At 46.5% G+C, this 9,646-nt stretch overlaps 1 long non-coding RNA gene across 2 annotated transcripts; it reads left to right on the top strand.

The window, feature by feature from the left end:
• Window positions 1-3,584: 3,584 nt before the first annotated feature.
• On the top strand, window positions 3,585-9,387 carry LOC120369310. 2 transcript variants are annotated; one of them, XR_005583057.1, is made up of 4 exons: window positions 3,585-5,205; window positions 5,330-5,421; window positions 7,665-7,811; window positions 9,326-9,387. It is a non-coding gene; the product is annotated as an uncharacterized LOC120369310 (long non-coding RNA). The 2 variants fall into 2 exon arrangements; XR_005583058.1 differs by having other exon boundaries at window positions 8,488-9,382.
• Window positions 9,388-9,646: the final 259 nt, after the last annotated feature.

Here is a 9,646-nt window from a genome sequence, read left to right as displayed (position 1 = left end):
GTGGTTCATCTGGATCCAAATCCTAGCTCTGATAATGGGAACTATCAAATATTTCTGAGGATGTTTTCCTCCTCCACTAAAGCAGTTGGCTTATACTCTGAAAGATGAAGGTCTTATATATATTTTAGCCTAGCTAATGTAGCTGTGGATGTTCTGGTGACACTGCACCCCCATATTTGTCATAGTAATATTATTATAATATGATTATGGCCTAATTATGATGCATTTTGTACAAGATAAGTCATGTGAGGTGTCATTGGAAAAGTTATGATTTGCTGAATACGATTATCCTATTTGTATGCATGTATCGTTTTGTATCTGAAGTTATAAATACTGGCTATGTAGCTGTACTTCAAATGTAGTTACACCTGGGTAACACCAACTAGACAAGATGCTTTCAGTCTAGATAGCTGGCTGTGAAGGGCCTAATGAGCCATTAGGGAAAACAATAGGCCTTAGGAGAAGTTTATCTCCCACCTGGTGAACCTTCCTGAGAACACTCCAGACAGCCTGTAAGTAATAGCAGCTGTGAGTCTACACGGACATGTGACCAGGGCACATGATTCTGGACTCCATCTTGGGATGTCAGTATTTTTCCACAAACCAGTCTGGGAACCAAGTTTTGAAACAAAGGGTTCCCGCATATGCTAAAGGTAGATAACTGGCATCATCTGTGGTTCTTCATTCTCCACACAAGAAGACACCCAGAAACACCTGCGGAACAAAGACTGAACTGAGGGAAGTGCTGGGCCCAGGCTAAAGAGATTTCTAGCCTGTGTTTGAAAGACCCGGGGATTCCAAGCTGTAAAGCAAGTGCAGCTTGTCCCATAAGATTCTGTAGCCCGCCGGTCTTCTCAGCCAGGGTGAGAATTGGCTAGGTCATATCCTATCTTTCCAGTATCTTAGACTTAGTTTGTGTTTTGTTTATTTACTAGGTAAGCTGCTTTGATCTGTTTGTTATCACTTATAATCACTTATAATCTATCTTTTGTAGTTAATAAACTTATTTTATGTTTTGATCCAAACCAGTGAGCATTGACTGGAGAGCTTGGGGAAAGTCTCTGCTCGGTTATCACAAGTGTGCATTGTTCGCTTCAAACTGAGGGACCAGCAGACTGGGTATTAAACCCATATGGTGGCCAGATCTGACCAGGGCAGGACCGTACTGCTCTGGGGTCCCAGCCTGGGAAGCTGGTGATAAGAGATCCTGCATGTAACTGCAGCTGAGTGTGTCCGTACATGTTTGAATGCTGGTGAAAGTGCAGCTTGTCACAGCATCACAGTGTGAGAGGGAGCCTAATCTGGTGGGTCAGAGGGTCAGTGGCAGGGCTGGCTCCAGGCACCAGCTCAGCAAGCAGAGGCTTGGGGCGGCCACGGGGAATGGACGGCACCTCAGGCTCTTTGGCGGCAATTTGGCGGTGAGTCCCTCGGTCCCTCTCGGCGGGAAGGCCCTGCCGCCGAATTGCCGCCGAAGAAGAAAGTGGAGCTGCTGCTGATCGCGGCTTCTTTTTTTTTTCCCCGCCGCTTGGGGCGGCAAAAACCCTGGAGCCGGCCCTGGTCAGTGGTACCCCAGTTCCAGGTGGCACCCCCGGGGGAACCAGTCACGGTTCTCACCAGCCATATAAACATCTAATCCTACTAAGCTCTTTGCCTTAGTGATATTTTGTGGCAATGAGTTCCCCAGGTGAATTTTGCGTGGTTAAAAAAAAAATCCTGTATCAGTTTTAAATGTACTGCCTTTTAATATAGTGTCATATGTAAGACAGAAGATAATTCTCCCACTCTACTCAGCCCTGGTGACGCGTCGGCTAGACTACTCTCTCCAATTCTGGGTGCTATGCTTTAGGAAAGACATGGACAAATTGGAGGGAGTCCAGAGGAGAGCAATAAAAATGATAAAAGGTTTAGAAAAACTTCACCTATGAGGACATGTTAAAAAAACTGAGCATGTCAAGTCTCGAGAAAAAAAGATTAAGGGGGGAATCCGATAATAGTCTTCAGTTTAGGGCTGTTATAAAGAGGACTGTGATCAGTTGTTCTCCATGTCCACTGGAGGTAAGACAAGAAGTAATAGGCTTAATCTTCAGCAATGGTGATTTAGGTTAGATACCAGAAAAAACCTTGTAGCTGTACGGGTAGTTAAGCTCTGGAATAGGCTTCCCAGGGAAGTTGTGGAAGCCCCATCACTGGAGGTTTATAAGAAGAGGTTGGACAAATAACTGACAGGGATATTCTAGGTTTCCTTGGTTCTGCCTCACTCCAGGGGGCTGGACCTGAGAACTTCTTGAGGGCCCACCCAGCCCTGCACTTCTGTGATTCCATAACTGGGTGTCACCTGGGGCGGGGGGGGGGGTATTTGGAAACAGGGTCTCTAAATGCTCCCAACTGACTACCTCTGCACCTTTTGTTATTTCATTTAGTCAATGCTCAGGCTACAGGTACTCTTAAATTGCTGTGCGCGCCCACACACACACACACACACACACACACACACACACACACACACACACACACACACACACACACACACACACACACACACACACACACTCTCTCCTAGGTTGAAGGAAGAATTCTTCTGCCAATCTAGTGCTCTCTGCACTGGCAGTTAGATCGGCTTAACTACATTGCTCGGGGGGGGTGGACTTTTTCACACCCATTCGCAATGTCACTGGGTTCATGTAGCTTTTTAGTGTAGACCTGGCCTAAAGCAAACACGTACTGTAATGCTAGACTTACAAAACAGCTCTCCCACTGAATATCCTTGGCTTTGACAGGAACCCTTTATCTAGAGGTCTCATCTAGAAGTCAAGGCAAAGACCAGTGATGGCTATTGTTCCTGCTCAGTCATCTGGTACCAAGCAAACAAGTAAATAGGTGTTGCCCTAAGAAGCAATGGCAATGTGAGATGTCACAATTCAAAGGTAGGAATTCCAACAGGACTTCCCCACACGTGCCAGGCCACCACAAACAGGACGCAGGGAGGGAGCGGAGAACTATGGCAAAATTAACTTGTGCTGCATCCCCCATAAGAGCAGCTGATGGCACCAAACGCAGAGAACTCCTTACTTCATCCCCCCTGCAGAAGAGTAGGAGGGAGTGTGGCCATCAGCGGGGCGGCGGTGTTGGCAACAGCTCAGCCCAGTGGCAAGGCTGTTTCATCTCCCATAAACAGACCTAGACTGGAACCTCCTGAATCCTGCTACTCCTAACCTCTTCTTTCCCTTTTTCTAACCTGTGGAAGGAATTCATCTCTCCTCCAGGGGCCCCTTTCTGCTTCAATAAGGCTAGGGTGACCAGATGTCCCGATAAAATAGGGACTGCCCCAATTTTGAGGAGTTTGTCCCACGTCCTGACCAGAGTACGGTCAGGATGCCATTTGTCCCAATATTTTGTTTTCTAGTCTTCGGTGGCAATTTGGTGGGGAGTCCTTCAGTCACGGACGGTCTTCGCTGGTATTTCAGCGGCGGGTGCTTCTGTCTTTGGCGGCAAGGTTTATTACCCCCCGCCGAAATACCGCCGAAGACCGTCTGCGACTGAAGGGCTCCCCGCTGAATTGCCGCCAAACTGCCGAATGGGTGAGTGTAAAAAAAAAACCAAAAAAAACCCACCCCCTCCACCCCCCGTGGCAGTCCTAATATTTTCCCCTTAACATCTAGTCACCCTAGATGAGGTGTTTCTCATGCAACAGCATGTCCACTGGCGATCACAGCTGACTTACTGGCTGGTCTCTAACCCCTGTGCTTTCTGGTTCCAATCCTGCTCCCATTGAAGTCAATCGTGGGGCTCCACTGGGTGGCAATAGGAATCAGGTCCTCTATCCCCCTTTCTGCAGTATACACGCAGCTGTATTTGGTAAGCAGGTCATGACACACTTGTCTGGCCTCCTTCTGCTTCTTCAGCCACAGTTCCTTGCGGCAGAAGGGGTGATGGACACTCTGCAGCCTCATGGCTAACTTCATTATTCCTTTCCCAAGTATGCAGGCCGCAGCAGCACATCAATCAGTAGCCATTGTCCGAGCATTCCGGCGTCACATCCCATTGCATGCGTCATCATCGCTGTTTGGGGTGGGGACCGGTGTTTTGTGTTGAGTTTGTACAGCATCTAGCACGATGGGGTCTTGGCCCAGGACTGAAGCTCCTCGGTGTCACACAATATAAATCATAATCCTGTCACATGACTCTCGGTCGTAGACATTCCATCCCCCTTTATTATTATATGCACGTGGCTCCTGGAGTTAGAGATAAATGCCCCAGGGACTTCAACAGCTCATCACCAATTTACATCAGCTGAGGATCTGGGCCCATAAATCCTGAACCCTTGTAAGAGAGGGTTGGCTAAAAGTTGCGCACATCCCGTTAGTCCTGTTACCCTGTCTTCTCCTCACCAACCTGGCTGCTTGTCTCCATCACCTGTTAGATCTTGTCTTTTAGAGTGTAAGGTCTTTGGGGAGGGACTGTCACTTCACCAAGCATAACTGGGCTCTCCTCTGGTTGACCTGTCCCACAATATAAATGTGAGCGTGGTGAGGTGGTCTTCTTCTGAGAAGCAAGAAGCCAAGGAACGAGTGGACCATGGCAAATTATCTTCCATCTCAACCCCCTAGGGAGGGGTCCCACCAGGGTAACACAGAGGTATAGCTTGTGATGCACTCAACTGCCTGGTCTTGCCTGGTGGGTAAAGAAATAACTTCATTGCTCAGCCCATCAATCCAGCATGCTTCAGACCCTCACTTTGACTTTACACTGCAAGGGTGCTGGCCTATTTGAGTTCTGGGAAGGGGTGAGCCTACAATCTAAAAGACAAGCCACTCAGAACTGAAAGTCCACCCTCTGGCTGGCCCAGAAAGCAACTGATTACTTGGGACAACAAACATGAAAACAGGGATGGTAGTGAAGAGCTCCCCCTGCTGGACACTCACCAGGTTACTATGTCTGGGCCGATGTAGTCTTAAACTTCCTTTGCTCTGAGTAGGCTCCAGCATTGTCGGCTTCCTTGGTGCCACTGCCACACTTCTCGGGCTCAGGCTCTTTGTCTGGCTGATACTCCTTCATGGAAATGGGACCTCATGGCCCAGCTTCCCTGGGCCCCCAGGATAGCAACCAGAGAGCAAGCCCACCCAGGGCCCTGGGAATGTACTCAGGTTGCCAACCCATGCCATCATATCTGCACTACTGTTGTTACCTGTGCGGGTTAAATTAAAGGTAGTCTGAGTAAGCCTACCTAGGCTACAATCACACGTTCACCTGAAGTGCAGGCATATGCGCAGGCTCTGTGGTTTTTAAGATGCAGTGCTAACAACACCTGATCTCTTTGTTCTGCTTCTAGGAAAATTCCATTCCTTCAAACCCCAGCTCCCTGCAGAGAGGCTGGAGAAAACTGGCTTCATCTAGACTGCAGTTACTCTTTTGTTCTGCCAGGTAAGATCAATTCAGACACTGATGGTCTTTAATGAGCCACTTGTTTGTGGACAGATGTGTAGATGCCACCCCCCCATCTCCTTAGTCCAAGGAGCAAGAGGCACTATGCAGTAAAAGACAGCAATAAGACATAAGGATTCGCAGCGGATAAAATCCAGCTGGAATTCATAAGTTATACATAGAGTCCGCAAAGCTTCTTAGACATCATTCCCAAGCCTGTCAATCCAGCTTTGCCAGTGCTTTCATTCGCTTGAAAAATGAATATAAATAATTGAATTAAATAAATGCCCTTTTGCTAACAATTGGACACGTATCTACTCCTGTGGGAGCTGAGTGGATTTATTTGTCACTAAAGGTTATAAATCAGTGCTGGGCTCTTATGAATAAAGGAATATGCTGCAACATTTATACGGTATCTGAATAATTTTTAAAAGGAGACGTGAGTTCCCATCTCAAAGCACATGAAACTCCCTACCAGAAATCTTGACAGATTGCTGAGCCAGTTGGGGGAATATGACAAAACCAGGGTCCAACATTCATTCGGACTCTGAAGAAGGGGCACAACCAAATTTAAGCCCCTTTTGAGTCTTCCCTCCCACCCGTTCATATGAACAGTTTTTCGGTTCTTTCTTGTTAGTTTCACTAATACCCTCAAACAAAGGTATTGGTGTGAGGGCAAGAGAATTCAGTCTTTAGTCCTTCATTATTTGCCTTTCGAAAAAGTTTCCATCATTCAACCAGTTGGTGAAACAATACCACATCATTAAATGGCCCAATCAGTGACTAGGACAAGTGAACCGTTTGCAAACCAACAACCCAGAGGCTGACATTTCTAACCTGCAAAAAGAACAGGAGTACTTGTGGCACCTTAGAGACTAACAAATTTATTTGAGCATAAGCTTTCGTGGGCTACAGCCCACTTCATCGGATGCATGCAGTGGAAAATACAGTAGGAAGATATATCTATATACACAGAGAACAGGTGAGAATAGGTGAGCTATTACCAGCAGGAGAGGAAAAGAACTGTTTGTAGTGGTAATGAAAATGGCCCATTTCCAGCAATTGACAAGAAGATGTGAGGAACTGTAGTGGGGGAAAATAAGCATGGGAAATAGTTTTACTTTGTGTAATGGCCCATCCACTCCCAGTCTTTATTCAAGCCTAATTTAATGGTGTCCAATTTGCAAATTAATTCCACTTCAGCAGTCTCTCGTTGGAGTCTGTTTTTGAAGGTTTTTGTTGTAACATTGCGACTTTTAGGTCCGTAATCAAGTGGCCAAAGCGGACAGTCTCTACGTAAAAGAATAAATGGACACAAATCAGATGTCAAGAATTATAACATTCAAAAACCAGTTGGAGAACACTTCAATCTCCCTGGCCACTCAATTACAGACCTAAAAGTCGCAATATTACAACAAAAAAACCTTCAAAAAGAGAGACTGCTGAACTGATTGCTCTCCTTATAGTGGCAAATAATGGTAACACCCATTGTTTCATATTCTGTGTGTGTGTGTGTATATATATATATATATAATCTTCTTACCATATTTTCCACTGCATGCATCTGATGAAGTGGGCTGTAGCCCACGAAAGCTTATGCTCAAATGAATTTGTTAGTCTCTAAGGTGCTCGTGTTCTTTTTGCGGATACAGACTAACACGGCTGCTACTCTGAAACATTTCTGATCTGGTTGTCTAAAGTCAGGAACCTAAATCAATATTTAGGCATCTCAATAGGTCTGTTTTTTCAGGGGTGCTGAACACTTCAGGTTCCCATTGATTTCCCCTGGAGTTGTGGGTGCTCAGCACTTTGGAAAATCAGACCACTGCTAATGAGGCATCTAATGGAGTTCCAGCACTTGACTTTAGACACCTAGGTGTGAAGATTGTGGCCATTACCTCCTCAAACAAGGATAAATAGGAAGAAAGCCATAAAAACCAAAGCCTGCTCAAAAGACATTTGTGGGGGGGAAGAGGGGGGAGAGAGAGAGAAGCTAAATTTGTTGGATAATCAATTCACAATGAATAATCTGACCAGAGCTCTAATGGGTGTGACCAGACTGACAAGTGAAATTCACAACAGTAAATACTGGAGGCAATTGGGGTAGATAGAGCAGACTGTAAAACATGACTGAATTCTTAGCACATCATGAATTTTCCAGCGTGCCAGTTTAATCTCGGCACATTCAAGTTACACTGCAAGCAAACAGCTAAGGACTGGACTGATAGTGTTTGTTTTTCCAGATCTAAGGACAAAGGGAATATCAACTGTCTGTCTCAGAGAGGTTTTATTGGTTGTTTTCCTCCCTAATTAAGCAATAACCACTGATGCAGAGGGCATTTCCCGGGATTAATGCCTAGCAGGGAGTCATTGATGACCTGAGGTTACAGGTGAGATTAACCTTGGCTGCCCATTCATGGCCCTGTATTGAGACCATTATTGCCACTGTGAAGTGAAAATGAAAGAGGGAAAAACATACACTTTTTTTTTTTAAATAGGTGGTTCCATTTGAGGCGCTAGGAAAAGGACATAAGGGAGGGGCGACTCTGCAATGACATTTTTACAGTCATTTTTCAGAGTTGCATATCGACTATATGTTATTCTGGGCAAGTGGGCTCATTGTGTGAGAAAAAGTTCAGTATAATTAGAGCATGCATGTTTTCCCCCAACCAGCACCACAAACCCAACCTGCGCTGTGAAAGGCGAGCTAGGTGCCTTCTGGCGCATGCAACATTTCCAGCACTAGATTCCGCCACTGCGGCATAGTTAACAATGCTGCTAGTGAGATGTAAACCAGTTTAGACTCCAGCTCTCTCTCCTGTAGCTGAGTTAGCTTGACACCGCTAGCCGGAATAAGAACTTGTTCTCATCCCTAAAGCAAATGAGAGCTGACTCAGAAGACACATGTAATGGAGCACAAAGATGGCATTTTATATTGACAGTTTGCTTACTATAACTGCACTTACATGCCCTGTATGCTAACCAGATTGCTTGACTCATTCACTCACCATTCTATTCCATTTATAGTCCATATCTGCCTGCTATCTCTTAACCATTTCTTTCCAGATCCCTGACTTGTCCCGCAAAGGCTGCAATTTGCTCCCCACGCTAATGGCTGTAATTATGACTCATCATATCTAGGTGGAGTTGTTTTAAATTCAGTATGTCTCTCACTTCCAGGCCCTCTCTAAGTGTTGTGCTAACTACTCCTGTGCTTACCTCTGTCCTGCCAATGCACTGCTTTCCCAGCCTGCATTGTTTGATCAAGGCATTCTGATTTAATCCCACAGCGAAGGGGTAGTGTGATTTTCCCAACCGGTGAGGAAATGTTTCTGAGCCCCCGCCCCTAACATGCCCAGAGCCCCGATCCCCGGCTAGGCAGCTCAGGGAACCAGGGCTCTCAAAACATTAGGGCTGACCCCAAGCCCTGTGACCCTAGAGAACCCAGGCTGCCAAGGAGCTGAAAGCTTGAGAGCCAGGGCTTCCAGCATCTCCGCTCTCTGCCCAGACAAGGGTCCATTAGAAACCTGCCCGGTTTCCATCCAAATTTCATCTAAATCGACACGTTGCTGTAGACCGTCTCTGCTGGGAAATGCTGATTCATCAAAAATTCCAACCGGCTCTGATGAGAACTCAGGAGCCTTCATATTTCCTGGGCCTGTGTCCAAACAGCATCCCCACCCCCCACACCTTTCTCTCTTAAAAGGATAGCCGATAAAGCCCTGGGAAACATACCGCAAAGATGAATCCTTCCCTGACAAGGGGATAGGGTAGGTGACCCAACACATTCTTACCATCGCCAGTGGGAAACAACAACGTCCATCTCAGACACACAGCACTCACATTTAGCGGTGGGGTGGTTAGTTCACCTTTAAATGTTCTACTGACCTGCTGTTTCTTTAAGAGGGGGAATCTAACAACACCCGGCGCGCTGGATGTCCCTGCAAGCTGGCTGAGGTGGAAGAGGCACGTATGTTCACCCATTTTTTAAACTGAACATTGGTGTAGATCATGGGTTCTCAAACTTCACTGCACCGCAACCCCCTTCTGACAACAAAAATTACTTCACGACCCCAGGATGGAAGCCTGAGCCTGCTCGAGCCCCACTGCCCTGGGTGGGGGAAGGGGGAGGAAACCCAAGCCCCACCACTCTGGCCAGGGGGGCCAAAGCTGAAGCCTTTAGCCCACTTTGGGGTCCCAACCCACTGTTTGAGAACCACTGATG

The sequence above is a fragment of the Mauremys reevesii genome, linkage group 7, assembly GCF_016161935.1.
Source record: "Mauremys reevesii isolate NIE-2019 linkage group 7, ASM1616193v1, whole genome shotgun sequence".
In the NCBI taxonomy this organism is placed as follows: Eukaryota; Metazoa; Chordata; order Testudines; family Geoemydidae; genus Mauremys; species Mauremys reevesii.
Note: the sequence above shows the minus strand (reverse complement) of the source record. Positions and strands in the feature narration are given on the sequence as shown.